The following is a 19083-nucleotide window of genomic DNA, read 5'->3' as shown; positions in this document are numbered from 1 at the left end:
GATTGCATCTGTGTGCGCACATTTGCTGTCCACGCGGTGGGCTAGATCCTGGGCACAAAGGCCTCTCCTCTCTCAGTTGAGCACAGCTGCCATTAGGAAACAGCATGCTGTGCTTTCTGGGAGGGTTTCTTCTCCTGTCTCTTTCTTCCCTCTGTGCTCCACAACATGGAGACACCTCTGCGAGAGCCATGAGGGGGGCTCACCAAGTGCACAGAATGGTCTGGACCAGGTCTGAACATATTGGTCCAGACAACTCAAAAAGCAGTAAGTACCTTCTTCCCCTAAAGACACTTTATGCACAGTTTTACCAGGTCCTCACATTGTAAATCAAATGAGCATGCTGTTTTCAAACTGCTGAGGGGATGAGAAATCCTGGAAAAGATTCCCCCATGGACTATGGAGAAGGCCAAGACTTTCTAGAAAGTTTCCTGAAGTGCTGGGCTGGGTTAGTGGCCCTTGTTAGCAGGGCTTTCAGAGAAGCAAGCTCCCGCAAGGTGCCAGGCTCTGGGTGCACACTCAGGAAGTTGACGCCCTTCCTCCCACTCGATCCACACAGCGACTACTAGCTTGTCCCCACAAACCTACTCTATGGTCCCCTCCCCCTGCCCCAGTTTTTTCTTTCTGTATTCCTCTGAGTTCGCAGACCATACTTTCTGGCCTATGAACCCAGAAACATAACCAAATATGTGCTTGAAGATTGTGTAACCTCCATTTGAAGCATTCTATGAGATGAGTTACATGCCATGCAGATAATGTCCCAATCCTTGGAAGGCTAGGAATAAAGACAGGATCGCGACTATAATTAGAAGGTCATAAGCTGGGCTGAGCAAAAGGACTGCCCTCTTGGCAACATGGTTTGGTGTTAGAAGCACTGCTGTTCATGGGCCACTGACCACACTGGATTTCGAACCCAACAAAAACCCCATCCATCATTCCACTATGCTTCTCTGCTATAGCAGTGAAATGTCCCAGAATTAAAACACACCACTCACTGAACCAATGCCAAGCTTCATAATCTATGTGTCATTCCTTGTGTTATATGCACACCATAGGAATCAAATGTGGAGATGAGTTATGTTACCACAAATACTTGGGTTAAAGATGTGCTCTGGTTTCACAGGACACACTATAGCCTGCCTTGAAGGGTACTTTTGAAGTGTCATTTTAAAACAGTTCCCTTTGACAATAATTTGATATAGCTTCTTGGCCTTCAGAACTTCTCAAGGGTTATCTTTGAGTGTAAGCATGCTGGGCAAAGGGAAAGAAGGAAGGATAAAAGAAGAGAAAGCAGAACAAGGTAATATAGGGAAAGAGAGGAAAAATAAGGAGAAGAAAGGGGGAATGGAACGGAAGGGAACAAAAAAGGGAGAAAGGAAAGAAGAGAGCAGAGGTGAGACTGACAGTGGAAAGATGAATTTGTTTTCAAAGATATGCAATTGTCCCTAAACTTTCACAAAACATGAGGCACTAGGGAGTTGATAGGCTTCACAAAAATACTACGGATGTCTGCAACTTAAAGCATTGCTGCTATAATTAACTATCTCCAAAAACAATGTCTTTAATGTCCATCTAACTACAGTGCAAGCTAGAGACAAGCGTGTCAGCTAATTCAGTCTGTCTTGAGGGTCCTCAAGGGGCATGTGGCAGGATGAATCTCTTTGGACTATGTCATATTGGGCAGCGTTTTTAGTTCTCAGTTGTCTGAGGTTTTCCTGTAATCTGGAGAAGATTTACAGTCATGTTCCAAGAAGCCTGTGTCAGAGGTAGGATGACACTATTCAGGCTTGGCAGGACTCTGGTTGTACTAAGTGGATAATATGAAATAATGCATTCCAGATATTTTCCAGGGAGTATAATGTCAAGTTCACATGGGCTCAATATTTAAGCAAAAGTCTGTAAAAAAGAAACAGTATTCAAAATTGTTCAAAGGATAAATGTTAATTTGTTCACAAATATTCTAAACTATCCTCCTGCCTCAAAAAAGATAAAAAAAACAAGCCTAGTACAAATAAAAACATTTTCATTTGTTTCAATATACCAAACCTGTAGGATGCAGCAAAAGCAGTGCTAAGAGGAAAGTTTATAACGATGAACATCTACATCAAAAGTGTAGAAAGATTTCAAATAAACAACCTGATGATGCACCTCACAAACTAGAAAAGGAAGAACAAAGCAAACCCAAAATTAGTAGAAGGAAAGAAATAATAGAGATCAGAACAGAGCTAAATGATATAGAGACAAAAAAAACCCACAATGGAATGAAAAGTTGGTTTTTTTTAAAAAGATAAACAAAATTGATAAATCACTACCTAGACTAACAAAGAAAAAAAGAAACAAGACCCAAATAAATAAAATCAGAAACTAAAAAGGAGACATTACAATGATACTACAGAAATACAAAAGATTATCAGAGTTTCATAGTACTATGTGAACAACTACACACTAAAACACTGGGAAACTTAGAGTACATGAATTAATTCCTAGACACATACAACCTTCTAAGATTGAACCAGGAGGAAATAGAAAACCTGAACAGACCACTAATGAGTAATGACATTGAACCAGCAATAAAACTCTCCGAAAAAAGAAAAGCCCGGGACTTGATGGCTGTGCTGCCTAACTCTACCAAATTTATAAAGAAGAACTAATATCCATTCTCCTCAAACTATCAATATTCCAGAAAAAATATAAGAGGAGGGACTTTTCTGTAACTCATTTTATGAACCCAGAATTACCCTGATATCAATACCAGACAAGGACATGACAAAAATTGAAAACTACAGGACAATATCTCCCATAAATATAGACACAAAAATCCTCAACAAAATACCAGCAAACTGAATCCAACAGCACATCAAAAGGATAATGCACCATGATAAAGTGGGGTTTTTCCCAGGGATGCAAGGATGGTTCAACATATGCAAATCAATAAATGTGATAATTCACATCAACAGAAGGAAGGACAAAAACCATATGATCTTCTAAATAGATACAGAAAAGGCATCTGATAAAACTCCACATCCTTTTGTGATAAAAACACTTGACAAACTAGGGATAAAAGGAATATACCTCAACAAAATAAAGGTCATATATAACAAACCTACAGCTAACACCATACCAAATGGGAAAAGCTGAGAAAGACTTTTCTCTTGGAACTGGAACAAGACAAGAATGTCTTCTTTCACCATTCCTATTCAGCATAGTACTGGAAGTCCTACCCAGAGAAATCACGCAAGAGAAAGAAATAAAAGGCATCCAAATTAGAAAAGAGAAAGTTAAATTGTCATGTTAGTTTTGAAAAAAACTAAAGGCTCCACCAAAAGACTCTCATCTTATAAGTTGCTTCTTATAAGAAGTCCAGTAAAGTTGCAGGATACAAAATCAACATAAAAATCAGTAGCAGCTGTACACACTAATAACAAATTAGCTGCAAAAGACATGAAGAAAGCCATCCCATTTACAATAACTACAAAAAAATAAATAACAGGTTTAGATCCATACATAATATGTTCTTTAAGGTTCATTTCTTCCTTCATTGTACTCTTTCCCTAATATATCTTTCTGTTTCACCTAAAGTATATTTGACACCATATTTTATATATGTTTTTATAATCAACTGACTCCTTTCTGGAATTAGGTGGAATATAAGTTAATAAATAATTTCTTAAGGTCTAAAACTGGGTGAATACCAAGTTCTAAATATCTTTGAGGTCTCAGTGTCCAAAATATAGTTGGACTATAAAAACCATAGCAAGTTGCATCACTTCTTCCTGAGGCTGTACCTTCCCAAATCTTAAGGAAAAAGGAGGGGCAGTTCCATTCTGCCCTGCACTCACAGTTTCCATTTCTATTTTCTTGACCCTCAAGAACTGATTATTTGAAATTTCTGGTCCCCACCCCCCTTGTCTGAATCACTCAAGTAACATTAAGAACATACTGTTAGATTCTACATTTAAAGAATTCTGCCTTTAAGATGCCCACACATGTACTGATGGAGGAGGTGAGGTCATTACAGAGCATATGTCTTAGCTCATAGTTCATTCTTTCTTTCATTGTGTTCTTACCCTGGTCCATTTTTTCTCCTTTTACTTTCTATTGGAAGGTATATCTTATATGAACATGTTGTTCTATGCTATTAACTCATTTATGGAACTAGGTGGAACATAAATCAATAAGTAATTTCTTGGCCCGAATGTTTGGCAACCTCTAAATTGTAAATATCTGTGAGCTTGCTGGCCTTCAATCAGCCCCTTTGGTGTTACCATACTTGCAGTGGGCAGAATAATGCCCCCACCAAGATGTCCACATCCTAATCCCCAAAACCTGCAGATAAGTTACTTCACATGACAAAGGACTTTGCGGATGTGATCAAGGTCCTGGACATTGAGATGGGGAGATTGCCCTGGATTATCTCAGTGGGCCCAAATAACCAGAAGGATCCTTATGAGAGGGAGGCAGAGGAGTGTCAGAGAAGGAGGTTTGATGGTGGAAATAAGGGTGAGGGTCAGAGAGAGACTTGAAGATGCTACTCTGCTGGCTCTGAGGATGGAGGAAGGGGCCACAAAGCCAAGGAATGCAAGTAGCCTCTACAAACTGGAATAGGGCAAGGAAAGCAGGCTTCAGAAGAGGCTGACACCCTCATTTTAGTTCAGTGAGACTTCTGACCTACAGAACTAGAAGCTAAGGAATTTGTGTTATTTTAAGCCAGAAAGTCTGTGGTCATTTGTTGCAGCAGCAGCAGCAGGAAACTGAATCAACATTGCTTGAGAATTCGAGATCAGAGCCGTATCACAACTGTGCTTGTATGTTTTCCCTCTTATTCCTTCAACACATAGACTTTGGTATTGTTCATGTTGTAGCCCTGTGTTTGCTCCTGGCATTGACACATCACACGTGCTCCGCCTGGGTACTTTGCCCAGATAGACATCACCTTTCACTGCTCATCTCTTACGATGCCCACCGTCTAAGAGCTGGCAACTGCCCACATCTATAGTGCTCCCACTGTGCAGTTCACCTGCCTTCCTGTTTTAGGATTCAGTGCCATCAGTAGAACTTTTAACAATGATGGCAATGTTCCACCTCTGTGTCCAATGTGGTAGCCACTAGCCATATGTGGCTACTGAGCACTTGAAATGTGGCTGGTGTGACTGAGAAAACAAATATTTAGTTTTATTTGATCATAATTAATTTAAAGTTCATTTACAATAGCCACATATGGCTAGCAGTTACCAAATTGGACAGTACAACTAGGTTTTCATGAAATGCATATAGATAAGATTAACTGAAACAGTCATCAGACACCTATAATCCTTAAGCTCAAATCAGCCAATTTTTGTTTAAATATTGCTTTAACATAAAGGCTGTCATGATAAAACAAAATCTAAAAGCCGAAGACATTTCTCCATGAGATAGACTTCAAATGCATGAGAGAATGATCAGTACTTAAACAAAATCCCCCTAACTATTAAATCTCTGTGCACAGAGCCATTACCTTCAGGAACTCATAAAAGGAAATGTGCTTAATTAAAATAGTGATTTCTTTAGTGGCTCTAGGGACATTTAAATGTCTGGGGTATAAATAAACCACAGTTGCAGTTGGATTTGAAGATGTGCCCTTAGTTCATTCAGTTCCCAGTGCCACAGGTGAGATTGATGCTGGGTTAGGTAAGAATCTCAGCCTGTGCTGTGGGACCAGAGAGAATGGTTGCTCATGCATTTTTTCTGGGAGCCGTGTCCCCACGCTGTTTTCTGTGATTAATCTTCCATGAAACGTCGGTGGATGTAAAAGCCCATGGAAAGAGAAAGTGGGAGTAATAGGAGATTGGTAACTAGCAAGCACTCACTGGCCACATTAACTGGAGGAAATACAGCAGGAACTTTACCAGGCGGGAGCTCTTAGCCTAGACTAGACAGCCTTAGGTAAGCTGAGTGACACCAAATGGAAGCTGACATGGTTCCCATGACAAAAACCAGATGGTTCAGTGGAGAATGCTGCTCCAGCTTCCTGCCACTTCCCTGGCTTCTGCAGGTCGATTCTGCAGGATTTGGACAAAAACCCTACACCAAAAGAGGTATCAAAATGCTAAATTTATAAAGCTTGCATTCGAAACCTTTTAATTTTATGCAAATAACTATATAGTTTAGGTTTGCAAATGCATTATAATCCAGAAAGAGTGAAGGCACAAGAACCACAGGGACAGCCTGCCAATCAGGAATGGTGCTGGTTCAACCCAGAGACAGGGTCCAGTACTCCAGCGAGGCAGCTGTTTGTCTCCTGGAAGAGCCGTGGGAATCCTCATTCCAGCATTTCCTTAAATGGTTACAGATTCATTAGTATCATACTCGCTTTCATTTAAAGAAATAAAGCAAGAAATAACTTTAAAATATCAGGAAATTTGGCTGAAATATATATCGATAATATAAGTCTATTCCTTCTTTAAGAACATCTCCTTTCCCTGTATGTTCAGTTTTCACTCTTCTCTCTGCTTGGAATGGTAGATGCCACCACAAAACATTTGGTGTGGCTCAGATGGAAGGGCCTCCACTTTGAGATTTCAGAGATCATAAGTTGAATTAGGACTGTAAGTTCAAAACCTTGTAAAAAAAATACTGTATTTAATATGAAAATACCTGTATTCCCTAAGTGGATAGTACAATAAACTTTCATTAATAGCTCACATTTCCTTCGAGTATTAATATTTGCTTTATCACACTTGAAACCAGCATCGAATATTCCTTCATCTCTTACCTTGCCAGCTAGGACCACCTTACTCAAAATTTCCCAGCGCTTACAGAAAAATCTAAAGGATCCATGTTGAGCAGGGGAAAAAAAAAAATCAGAGGCTCCGAATCTGAAAAGTTGCAGATGTTGGAGCCTGACCGGGTCTGGGGGGAGCTGCGTTACACATGGAAGTTCCATTTCAGTGCAGTGAGCAGCAAATGCATGATATTAGGTTTCCTAGGGACATTTGAAAAGCAATACTGCCTATCCCTTCCTCCACTGAGCACACACGGTTGTGGGACTTTAAGCACATTAGGGAGAAATAAGTCCATAGCAGAGAAAGGAAAGAAGCCTAACTGAGAAAGAGACCAGGAGTCTGTCGTCAGGCAAGAAGGAAAAAAATTCAGATGTTCATATTTTTTTTAAAAAAGCTTTCTTGTTCAAATTATACTCTTTTGCTTCTCAAGAGCAGCCAGGAAAATAAAGTTATTGGTACATTCAAATTTTCCTCTCTGCTGTCATTTCAACTTAATTATTGCTCAGACATCTGTAATGGAGATAGCTAGGGACTGAGAACAGGGTGTCCAACTTGGATCTTTCTAAATCTGTCCCTGGATAGACCATGGAACTTAGACAAGGGACCATGGCCTTCACAGAGGTTTGTTTCTTTATCCAAAATGAGAGGATCTTAATGCCTCCGTTACGGTGTTGATGAGAAGAGTCAATGAAGTAATGAATGTGCAAGTCAGTGCTCAGCATGTTAGCTGAGTCCAAATGCAATTGTTGCACTTTTGAAACTGACAGCAAGAGTCCTGTTACCTGCATAACCCTGAAGTTTTGACTGTTTCATCTTGGAGTTCAGGATTTTGTTTGTGGAAAATTTATTTGGATTTGAGGAGAAAATATACTACATGGTGTCACATCAAAGCATCGGTCATCGACTTATCTTCCATCAGGACAGAAGGCAGAAGGAGAAGCAGGAGATCTTCCAGACACCTCTTTGTAAGAATCTGAGATTCTTCTAAAGACCCTAGAAAGGTAGTAACACACACAAAGCCCCTCCAAGTCATGGAATTTATTTAAACCAATTTGGAAATGGAAACTAGCAGACCCTCAGAATTTGGGGAGGTGAGAGCAGGAGGCTGCCCACATCAGATGGGAGGGAGTGATAGAGTTAGGTTTGCTTGTTAGTCATCTGGATTCTCATGCAGCGTGAAATAAGTAGGCTCCAAGGAAAGACTCAACACAAACATTAACTCAATTCTGACCTGGCTCAGCAGTAGTCTGTCTTTAGCGCCTTTTAATAAAATTGAAGTTTTTTTTTAAACAAATAGACTCTTTTCCAAGTGCCATTTATAGACATGGGGCCGTTGGAACGTTTTTTCCCCCTCTGGTGTTTTATCCTATAGTTGTCTGGACTCTCAGAACTGAGCAGGAGAGAAACCTTTTCAACACATAAAATGCATGGTTTGGCTTGTACAGTTTTCTGGCTAAGTTGAAGCAGGCAGGGAACACGGTGCCAACGAAGCCCGTGCTCGGCTCTGAGGCCTTCAGGAGGACCTCCTAGAACTCTGCAGAAGAGCGACAGACCCTCTTTAACCAAAGAGAGTGAAAGGGGTCCCTTCATCCATCACTCACGTGTTCTTTCCAGTTCTGATAATAGATTTTGTCAGCAGGAGCCACACCAGGCTGAGATTCTTACATCAGTTAGACTCTGTGGCTCGTTCCCCTGGACCGGCATTTCCCAGCAGACTGGTTTCCTCATCAATCACGCATTGCCCATATTGTGTTTCCTGGCCCAGCTGTTCATGCAGCCACACTAAGGCTGGGGGGACTGGGCGTCAGTATTAATCACAAGACATGTCACTCTCAGGCCTGGATTTGCTTTGAGGATGGCATCTTGTACTTGCCTATAGTCATGCTTTTTCCCTGGAGAAATCTCAGGTTAGAAGAAAAAAAACGGCACAAGTCTTGCTTGATGTTTAATAGCTTGGTCATTATGAGGGACGCTGTAAAACCCCCACCTCCCTGCTGTTATGTGGGTGTTTCGTGACTGTAAAATCAGCCGTTTCTTCCACAGAGAATTAACTGGCTCCATGTTAAGACAATCTGGAAGGACTCTAATTTACTTCTCCCCTGTCTCCTTTACCTAGTTCCCACACAATTACCCCTGGAGACTACCGAATTCTCGCTCGTTTAAATGTGTTGTCATTCAGCCATGCACTGTTTCTAAATTGCACTGTGTCAGGTAATGAGTGCAGTCAGCAAAGGTGGCACCTACAGATTGCTGGCCATGGTGGCTGTCAGGCACTGTGGCGTTTCAATCACACTGTTTGCTTTAGTGCTAGACGTTGCCTCAGCTTTGAGGTGTGGGAGCTGTAAATTAGCATCTGGAACAACGGCAGCTGTATTCCTGCTGCTGCTTTTCCAGTGGAAGCTCCGTCACTGTGACTTCTGAGTCTTCTCTCTGCAAACTGCTGTTCCTTGAACTTCATTCCACAGTGGGGAATAAATGTGAGTGTCCAGGGAATTAGCCCACGGAAGGAACCTGCTGAGATTCCAACTATCTTTTTGGGTTTTCCCAGAAGTAGACCCGGTGGCAAGAATTTGAGTGCAAGTCATTTATTTGGCAGGTGACGAGTGACCCCAGGAAACACTAGGAGGGAAGTGGGAAAGGGAGACAGGAGAGGATGTCAGCCAGTAGTCATCAGGCCGGTCACTGCTGTGGACAACTAGAGCTCACTTGTCCTCCCTGAAGAGCACGGGGCCAGGGTAGCATTGTCCTGCCTGTTGCTTCGGGAGTTGGGATGTTTACCGTTAGTTCCTTTCACTCATGGGTTGAGGGATGCTTCCAGGAGCTGTTAATTCTCAGATAGAGTGAGGCCAAGAGGCCAGACAAAGCCCCCAGGCAGAGAAATGCAGGTGCTGGCAGGTGCAAGTCCCAAGTCCAGCCAGTGCGTGACAATGGTAAGGCCAGGGTGGAGCAGAGCATTGGCATTCTCTCTCCACTAAGTCCACAAACACAGGCACCAGAGCAAGTGTCTGGGAAAGCCGAAAGCCCTGTTAACCTCATAGCTCAAAGGGACCTGGGAGAGGATCTCATTCCACCATCCTAACTCCTACAGAAATACTTTCTATAGCTGTCATCCAGCTTCCACCTGAACACCCCAAGTGATGGAAGGCTCAAGTTGCCTGTTCCATGGATAGATCGTTCTATCATTATTCTACCTACTACTTCCTAAATTTCCATGTTTCATTTAAATGGCCATTCAGTCCACGTTTGCTGAGCAGCTCCTGGGTGACGGGTTCAACGTGAAGGCCTGGGCTTACAGATAACACTGCTGCTCTTATGGCTGCACAGGGAGGAGAAGGATGGACAAGCAGGGGTTTTCTTCTCCTACAGCATTTCCACAGGGCATTCCCAACGCACCAGACACATACACTGCAGCAAAGGCAGTGAGCACCTCTCCACAGGTAGGGAGGCTGAGGCAGTCAGAGCAGGTTTCACAGAGCAGTGAAAAGTGACTACAGTTCACTGAGTGAGAGAAGGAATTGGTGAGATACACTCAGCAGGAGGTTAATGGTGGTGATGGCCACATCAGATTCCCTCATTCTTTGAAAACTATCTATGCCAATGGAAATTCCCACACCTACAGAAAGAGTGCTTTCTTCGTATTTTAAACCAGAGCTCTGCTTACAATGGGATTAAGAGAAATAATTTACTCTCTGCTTTCAAGAGCATAGAACTTTTTAAGGAGAATATCAACATGTTTTCTTCTGTCCAGTTTTACAACCCTTTGTCAATTTCTTGCAACCCTACTGGTTGCAAATAAGCTCATTCTACAATATAATTTTCACCTTCCTCTGCAGATATTTTAAGAGGTATTAGGAGCAAACATATGGATACACAGAAACGACCATCACTATACCACATGCCAATAGAGCCTATAAAAAGTATTGGGGTCAACCACCCATTGGCCTGGTGGCCTGTGATTAAATAGTGTTGATCACTGTACTGACTACATGCGGCCCCTCAGGACTGTGGAAAAGAAGAGGAGTCAACAGGTGGTCATAACATTAGCAACCTTCAAAATGAGGTGAATGTAGAAAATGAGTGATCCAAATATGGGCGGGCCTGTGGTTTATATTTACACATATGCATATATAGATATGTGTGCATGATATTTGTTTACATTTGATCCTGAAAAACAGACAGAAAGAATTGATCTACTATGTCCTGAAATAAGAATTTTATATTCAACAATTTGCTGTCATTTTAAAAAGAAAGCAGGAAAAAGCACCTAAGATCCTAGCATGTAGAGAAGTCACAAACTGGTTGTCCATGGGCCAAATTCAGCTGGTGGATGTGTCATGCTTGGCTCACACAATCTTCACCCCTGCAGAGTTTTTAGTCTGAATTAGTTTCCATGCTTTCAAAATAATGGTAGTAAATCAAATAAATCAAAATCCAAGTTTCCAAATTCACTCGGAATATCAAAATGCCTGGCAATTCTTGAGCCTACATTTCACATGGTGATATTCAGCTAGAGCTGAGAGCTGCTCTTTCCTTTGAACAAGACACATATTTGCTAGTAGGTCACACTCCCCTTCTCTCCCCCTGGAAGGTAATTGTCACCTATCATTTTATTTCTCCTGGCTTCTTTCATTTACATTACCTCTCTGGCCCCTGCAAACCTTTGAGATGGCCAGAAAGGAATAAACTAAAGTATTAGGAACAAGACTTAGGTATTTACATTCTGTTTTACAAGTTAGCATTTCCCAAGAGCACTGGGGAACTGGAAAATGCTCCAGGAGAAAATGCACTCTGTAGTAAAACAGGTTTGACAAACTACCCCTTTTTGAAATTCTTAGTGTGCCAGTGCACATAGAAAATGATACAGTTTCTGGGAAAGCTCGTGATGGCTAAACTTTCCTGGCTTTGGTTAGACAACAGAGAACCACTGGGAGGTTTTAAATAGCAGAGGAATTTGATCAGAGCTATGCATTGGTGAGTTAAACTTGCTAAAAGTACAATTTCCTTAAAAATAAACGTTAATGTAAATTAAAGAAGCAAGGTCCATATTCTCCATGGTTTTCCTCTCCTCTTAGTCTTACACAGGGATTCTGCACGATGATGCTATCCCAGTTCTACCATTATTATTTGACCATTGCAAGCTAACTTAATCTTTCTGTACTTCAGTGCCTTCTCCGGAAGTGAATAGTAATACCTTCCTGTTCTGATATGTGGGAGGATTAAGTGAGACAATGTATATGAGAAGTAAATATTAGTGATTCTTACTCTTCTTATTTATATCTTCTCTTACTATTCTTCTTATCTGTATCTGTAGATTCATATGTTTTCATATACATGTATACAGAAATATGTATTTCCTGTGCAATTCAATATATTATGTAGGAAATTCTCACCTACTCACCCAGTGCAAACTTTATATCCTCTGGAATGTGCTGTTGGAGCTCCTTTGGTTGAAATACTAATCACACTGTTTGGAGTTACAGATTTGTATCTTCCCCAGGAAAGAACATATGTAAAGAGAGAGCAAAGAAAAAGGGAAAAAGGGAAAAGAAAGAAGGAAGGACAAATAAACCTTGTTTCCCTAGAGAATAATAGTAAAAGTAAGTCAATGTGGCAACTTAATGGTAGTCAGAAACAACACAAGTTCTTTTGCAAACTAGGAGAACAGAGAATTGGCTCAGCCATTTCCCAGAAATGAGAATTTCTAGGTCAACCGCAAAATTAGAAGTTTACAACCAAGAATTCAGCCAAAAGAGCCAGCAGTTCCCCATAAGTCTCAGGGGGTGTCTACTACAGTTATGTTCAAACTTCTTTTTTGTTTTCAACTTGGTATTCTAACCATGCTATGGCAGAAATTGCTTTGGTGTACCCTTCTTTAAGTGGTTTGATCCCCCATCTCTGAAGTCAGCTGAGGGCATACACAGTGAATGTTACTGTAAAGTTCATCACCGAGGGTGGGATGCTTGGTGCACAGGCACAGATGAGGTGCTTCAAGCCATGATGAGGCAATGTAAAGAATCTCACCAGGCCCCCAAGTAACTGGAGAGGGACTCATTCAACATTTCGAAAATATTAGGATCTTAAAATGTTTCAGACACCAGGTACAGATGGAGAAACAATAATAAACAAGAAGCAGAGGCAACCCCTGCCCTGAGGAGCTTGTGGTCTAGAGGAGAAGGCAAATCCCACAGCTTTGGTTCGTGTTCAGGAGGAAAGAGGCACAGAGCTTTGAGAGGGTGCCACGGGGGGACCTGGCCCCACCTTGCGAATCAGAGACAGCATTCCTAGGAAAGTGAAGTCTGCATGCCAGCTGGGAGTCAGCCAAGCCAAAGAAGGATGGGAGTAAAGTTTCAGGTTCTATATACACTAGCTTCATGGCAAGAGCATCAGGAATATTCAAGGACCTGAAAAAAAAATGCAGCCTAGTTGAAGTTCACAGAAGAGACCCAAACTGAAACACAGAAAGTAAAAAATGGAAAGAACAGAATAGAGCATCAGAGATAAAGGGAACCCAATCAGATGCTCTGGCATAGCTGCAACTTGAGTCTCAGAAGGAGAGGAGAAACTGAGATTGGAGCAGAAGCATCATTGGAAGAAATAATGTCCCAGAGTGTTCCAAAATGGATGCAAGATGTCAACCCACAGGTTCTAAATGCTCAGCAAATCCCCCACAATGATAAACAAATTGTGACACACCCATACCACGGAGATCTATTCAGCAATAAGAAAAGAACTTCTGATGTTTGCAACAACATAGGAAGATCTCAAAAGCATTATGACAAATGAAAGAAGCTAGCTGCAAAAGGCCACATACCGTATGATACCATTTACATGACGTTCTGACAAAGGCAACATCATAGTGACAGAAATCAGACCAGTGGTCACTAAGGCCTGAGATGGGTAGGAAACTGACTAGAAACGGGTACAAGGAAAGCTTCTGGGCTGGTGGACTCTCATATATTATTAACAGTATGACAAAAACAGGCTACAAAATACTATCACCAGTAGGAAGGAGATTTTGCTACATTAACAGGTTTTCTAGAGAAAACGTCCACAATCTGACCATCAAGAGTTAGCCACTGCTTCATTTTTGTCTGCTTTGAATTTTGCTGTTTATACTTTTCTTCAACTACTGAGTTTTCTATAATGAGAATATAATTATTATAGTTAGGGAAAAGATTATTTGTTAAAACAAGTAATATGATTCATACTGATTCTAAAACATTGTAAGCTATTTCCTAATAAGTTTATAATGTCTTTTGCAATTTTAAACATTCTTTGGTAAAAGAGTGCATTTCTTTTACTACCTTTTAAGTTCTATATTATTCATTCTCCACACATGCACACAGAACTACACCTCACATTTGAAAATCTCTATACAAATCACTACCTATGGGTTTGCAGAATTCTTAGCTAAATTATTCACTTACCTAACCCCACATGAAGTGAATTCCTAACATGGAGTTTGCGCTACTGATTTACGTCTACCTGCAGGAGTGCCCACATAGCTAGTACGAAGGCAGATGGCAGACTCCAGGCACTAGATCAGGTCCACCCAGCTCTTTGTGCTCCACGCCCTTCTAAACGATTACAGTGATGAGTGCTGCAGCCCCTGTTTGGCCTGACAGGGTGGTGCCCCTGTGGCTCAGCAAGGCCACGTCTGACAGACTAACGACTTGGGAAAGGACTCTCTTGAGGGGGACTTAACACAGTCACCTGTTGGTTTATGAACACACACATTCACACACACCTCATCTCACTCTTTTAATCATATCAATTTGCTACATCTCAGCAAAGGAAAAGAAAAAAAAAAGAATCAAAACCACTAATTATTCACAAATAGGTCAAACGCAAAGTTCCACATCTGCTAAATCTGGATGGATGGATTTTGTGAACCACTAACACCTCATTTTCCCCCTATTTTAAATGAATTTTTAATTACATAAGAAATAAGTGAATTCATTCTCCCCTTAAATAAAATAGTACCTTTTGACTACATGCCCCAATTTCCATCAGTCTGTACCTTCCCCATAGAGAGTTTGGGGCTTTGGGGTTTAGGCTTCTAGAACTTTTACATACATATATATGTATACATTTTATACATGTACCTTTATGCAACACAGAAAACAGCATTGATTCGTGAGGGTTTTTCTTTTTTTATTTTCTTTCTCTCTCCCTCCCTCTCCCTCATTCTTTTGTTACATAAATGGTTTCATACTGCAGTTATCATCTGAAAATTGCTCAGTTTTTTTTCTTTTTTAAGCTTTATGCCAGGCTGGTTTGACAGATTTTGTTTGTTTAACTGCTGTCTACAATCCCATCATATAAAGATAGCACATTTTATTTATCTACTCCCCTGATAAACAGTTAGGTTATTCCAATTTGTCACCATCACAAACATGCATATAGTCATATCTGACCATCCATGTCCACGTATGGCTCCCATCCGGGCAGGCCAGGTCCCTTGTCCCCACACTGAAATGGCAGGCAGCTAGACAACCAAGTCACATGGTGCAGGGCCTCAGTACTCTCGTGATCTGGGCCTCGTGGAGCAAGGCTCAGGTGTCTTTTGGCCACATCTCGGGGCTGGACTCTGCCCTGGGCGGGAGGACAAGGCAGTAGGAGAAACGCGGCCTTCGCCTCCCTGCAGCTCCACCCAACCAGCGGCACAGGCTGGCTTGGCCTCATTTTCAGATTCAAATGCAAAATTTCGCCATTTCCCCTAAAACCTAGAAACTCACCTAAAGGAGGGTTAGTATTTAACATTCCCTGAGGAGGGTCCCCAAGGACTCTTAGGCCAGGGGAGGACCTGCATGCCCGGGCAGCCACCATTAAAGGGTCCTCGAGGAGCGGGCAAAGGCACTCCCACTCCGGGAGTTTTTGCTGGAGATAACAGCAATTTTTGAAAGAATAATACAGCAGGAGGTCGAGTCTGACACGGGTTTCTTTCACACTTGCTACCTTGCACCCCAGGAATACAATCCCGGCCCTGTTTCCCGGCCCCACGGCCATTTCAGAGTCATGAAGTCATCCCAGCTGCGACTACAGCCGGGGGACGGCGGGAACACGCCGGCCGGCCGCCCATCCCCCGCCGGCCGGAACGTCCGCTGGAGCGCGGGGCTGCGGGGAGGAGGGGGAGCGCGGGGCTGCGGGGGAGGAGGCGGAGCGCGGGGGTGCGGGGAGGAGGCGGAGCGCGGGGGTGCGGGGAGGAGGGGGAGCGCGGGGGTGCGGGGAGGAGGGGGAGCGCGGGGGTGCGGGGGAGGAGGGGGAGCGCGGGGCTGCGGGGGAGGAGGCGGAGCGCGGGGGTGCGGGGAGGAGGCGGAGCGCGGGGGTGCGGGGAGGAGGGGGAGCGCGGGGGTGCGGGGAGGAGGGGGAGCGCGGGGCTGCGGGGGAGGAGGGGGAGCGCGGGGCTGCGGGGGGAGAAGGAGGAGCGCGGGGCTGCGGGCAGGAGGGGGAGCGCGGGGCTGCGGGCAGGAGGGGGAGCGCGGGGCTGCGGGGAGGAGGGGGAGCGCGGGGCTGCGGGCAGGAGGGGGAGCGCGGGGCTGCGGGGCAGGAGGGGGAGCGCGGGGCTGCGGGGCAGAAGAGGAAGCCGAGAGAGGCGGCCAAAGCCCGGCGTCGGCGGGGGAGCCGGGGAGAAACACATCGGCACCCACCGACAGGCCAGCATTTTCCCTCCGGGCCTCCCGGGCAGGGCCCGCGGGACTCAGGCCATTGCCCACGTGGAATGTGTGACGAGGACGGCCTCCCACGTGCCGCCTCAGCGACGGGCACATTCCCCTCGGCAAACCCCCCGTGTGCGCAGAGTTTAAGGAGTGGGGCCTGGCCAGCGAGGCTCAGGCGGGGAGGCCCGGCCTCCTGCTCAGTGTGTGCCAGTGGAAAAAGCGACGTAAGTGCCAGATCTCAAGAGAGCAAGTCATGGGCCGGGGCTTTACAATCTGTTTCATGAGTTATTCCTCCAAGCACGCCTGGCACTGGAATTTCTTCATTAGTGCCGCAGCCAGCAGATGGGAGCGTGAGCGCCCGGGGCCTTCTTGGGGAGCAGGGAGGCCGCCCCCGCAAGCAGGTGGCGGCCCCCCTCCTCCCTGTCCCCGCATTATGCGCAGGCTCTGGGGTTGACGTAGCCCGTTCCGATGGTTAAACGGCCTCCCCTTCTACCTTGGCTGGGGTAGTCCTATGTAGTGGTTTGGTGCCAGTTTCAAACCTAGACCCTCATTCTTGATCCCATAAGGAATGCCTGCCCCCGCCGGATCCCACGCTTTCTGTGGTGTCAAGGACTCCGTGTGCTATGAGCAGCAGAGGGCCACACAGTCTGAGTTGCTGGAAGATTCCTTGTCCTGGGGACCAGGCTCCATCCTAATGAAGACCAGGAGAGGTAGAGCAAGGGGATGCAGGGACTCAGTACGGATAAGGAGCAAAGTTGCCGGAAGGCTGAATGGCATAGACTGGGTGTTCCAGCTGAGGGTTAGCAAGTTAGCATTTCCCACTGATAGAAATCCCTGGAGATGCTTTATGGTGTGACTCCCCCCCTTCCTCAGGCATCAGCTTCCTTTCTGTTACCGTTAACTCCCAGCCACAGCTGTGGTCACACCCTCTCCAACCTGAGAAATAGGGTGAAGGCTCCTAGTTTGTCTCAGAGGCTCTGCCCAGCAATCCTTTTGAAACTGGGGTTGTCACTGAGAAATAAAAATAAAATCCAAAGCCCCTCAACTGACTGAATAGACCCCTCCTTGGCCAAGGGGGCTCCAGAGAAACCCTAAAACCTGAGTTCCTAGCCACAATGGGAGAAGAGGTCAGACACGCCTCCTTAGACCCTCCTCTGTCGTTAACCAACATTAGGCTTTCTTCCCTAAGGACTAAACAGAAACTAGCACTTCAGGAAAGACTTGCTCCGTGGCTGATTTCAGCCAACCTCGTGACTGCCCCTCCCTTTTGTGGTTTTGACTCAACTGACCAGCATTCCTTCCTGAGAAGAGACCGCAGACCATGGAGTGGTTCTGGCCAGTCTACAGAGGCTGTGCACGGTGGGCCTTCGTGTTCTCTGCTTCATCTTTTGACATCAGAGGACCAAAATCTGCACCCTTGGATCATCCTAATGCTGCCATTTTTTGAAGATCGGACCCATGAATTGCCATGAAGCTCAGTTGCACATGCACATGTTTCTTCTTTCGTAAGTATTCATGACTCTTCCTATGGCTTATGAAATATATCTATTTGGCCCCACTCAGCATCAATTCCTGTTCCCTTTACCCTTCCCTCGAAATGCTTGCTGTTGGCTTCTACCTCTTCTACCTGAGGCTATGCTTAGCAGCCTGCAAGATAGCCACCTGCAGGCTGCAACCCTTTATGAGAAATAGAGTGCTCCTCTCCAAATTTGTGAACCTCATCGTTCTTCTGTTGACATTATTGAAGGAGGCTTTGAGAATGAGGAGAAAGATGCTATGGTTTGAATATTTATGTCCCTCCAAAATTTATATGTTGAAATCCTAACCCCCAATGATGATATTAGGAGATGGGGCCTTTGGGAGATGATTAAGGCATGAGGGTGGAGCCCATATGAATGAGATTAGTGCCTGTGTAACAGAGGCCCCAGACAGCTGCCATGCCCCTTGCCCCTACACAGGGAGTGGGTGCCATCTATGAACCAGGAAACAGACCCTCCCCAGACACTGAATCTGCTGACGCCTTGATCTTGAACTTCCCAGCCTCCAGAACTGTGAGAGATAACTTTCTGCTGTTTATAAACCGCCCAGTCTGGTGTTCTGTTAGAGCAGCCCCAGCTGACTAAGGCAGGGGCTTTCCATCCTCATCTCTGCAGGCCTCAGCTCCACGTGCCCCCAGGACCACCTTCCTTCTTCATTAACATGGAATGTTGTGGGGCCCCCACGTGTCCCCCAATCCCTCTAGCATTTTGGTTTCACAAGGAAAGACATAAAGGAAAGAAAGATTGCAGAGAAGCAGCACAGAGAAGCCATCCTCCCTGGCACTGGATGTGAAGCACAGAGAGAGGAGGGAGGGTGTGGGGGGGTTGTTGCTGAGGACCCCCCTTGAGCTGGGGGTTGGGGCTGGGAAAGGTCGGAGTGGCCGGGCTCACTGTCTCCTCTTCTTCCCTCTCCCCACTCACTGAGACAGTGAGCCCCCCAAAACCCCATGCCCAAGGGTGGGGTCAGAGGACAGGGTGGGATTGTCACTTGGGCAACATGAGAAAGAAGAAAGAAATTCCTGGGAGATGGCTGAGATAGACATGAGAGATAGCCCTGAAAAGTGGCCCACACATCCCTTTCAGGGGCCTCTCCTCTCCCCTACCTGAAGGAGCTTCATAAATGAATGA

The 19083-nt window shown here is 44.5% G+C and overlaps 1 long non-coding RNA gene across 1 annotated transcript in view; it reads left to right on the top strand.

Annotated features, from left to right (window-relative positions):
- Positions 1-17662: 17662 nt before the first annotated feature.
- The window catches only part of LOC123646114, a 44627-nt gene continuing 43206 nt past the window's right edge, over positions 17663-19083 (top strand). The window contains exon 1 of the long non-coding RNA XR_006737795.1: positions 17663-17922. This is a non-coding gene — a long non-coding RNA (uncharacterized LOC123646114). The remainder of the gene's footprint in view (positions 17923-19083) is intronic.

This window comes from Lemur catta, chromosome 10 (assembly GCF_020740605.2).
Source record: "Lemur catta isolate mLemCat1 chromosome 10, mLemCat1.pri, whole genome shotgun sequence".
In the NCBI taxonomy this organism is placed as follows: Eukaryota; Metazoa; Chordata; class Mammalia; order Primates; family Lemuridae; genus Lemur; species Lemur catta.
The sequence above is the reverse complement of the archived record's forward strand: the minus strand, read 5'-3'. Positions and strand labels throughout refer to the sequence as shown.